Genomic DNA, 553 nt, shown 5'->3' on the forward strand with positions numbered 1-553 from the left:
CCAAAGTTTCCAGGGTACCGTTTCCAAGGTACAGGTAGAGGTTGAATGTCTTGATCTTATCTTGAATTGATGCTCTCCTAACTTTAGGGCTACATGAGCTGTGCAATGCAGCCGCAGACAGCACGTATAGAGTTCGGAGTGCTCTGAAAAGGCCTATGTGAGAGGGACGGACGGCGACATCTTCCTAGAGAGTCACCAGCATTAACTAGTTAGTCTCATCCACCCCTGGGAGGTGGGCTTGGCAGGGCACTTGGGGTGCAGGCGCTGGGGCAGGAGCGATGTTAACCCTCACCCTTCTTGCTACCCCACCCCCACCCCAGCGTGGGGTTTCTGATGATTGACGTGGGCAGATGCCGAGGGGCGGGGTTGGGAAAGGCTTCCTCCACGGCGCGACGCTGCGTGGGAGGGGGCGGCACGCTTTGGGATGTCTGGGACAATAGCGAGCGAGCTCCGGGCCAAGCCTCGTGGTCCAGGGGAGGAGGCGGCTCTCTGCGCGGTAATCCGAGCCGGCATAAGCTGGCGTCCTCCGCCCGGCGCAGCCCTCCGCCCCCAA

This window comes from Carlito syrichta, unplaced genomic scaffold, assembly GCF_000164805.1.
Source record: "Carlito syrichta isolate Samal-C Ts95f unplaced genomic scaffold, Tarsius_syrichta-2.0.1 Scaffold312140, whole genome shotgun sequence".
Classification (NCBI taxonomy): Eukaryota; Metazoa; Chordata; class Mammalia; order Primates; family Tarsiidae; genus Carlito; species Carlito syrichta.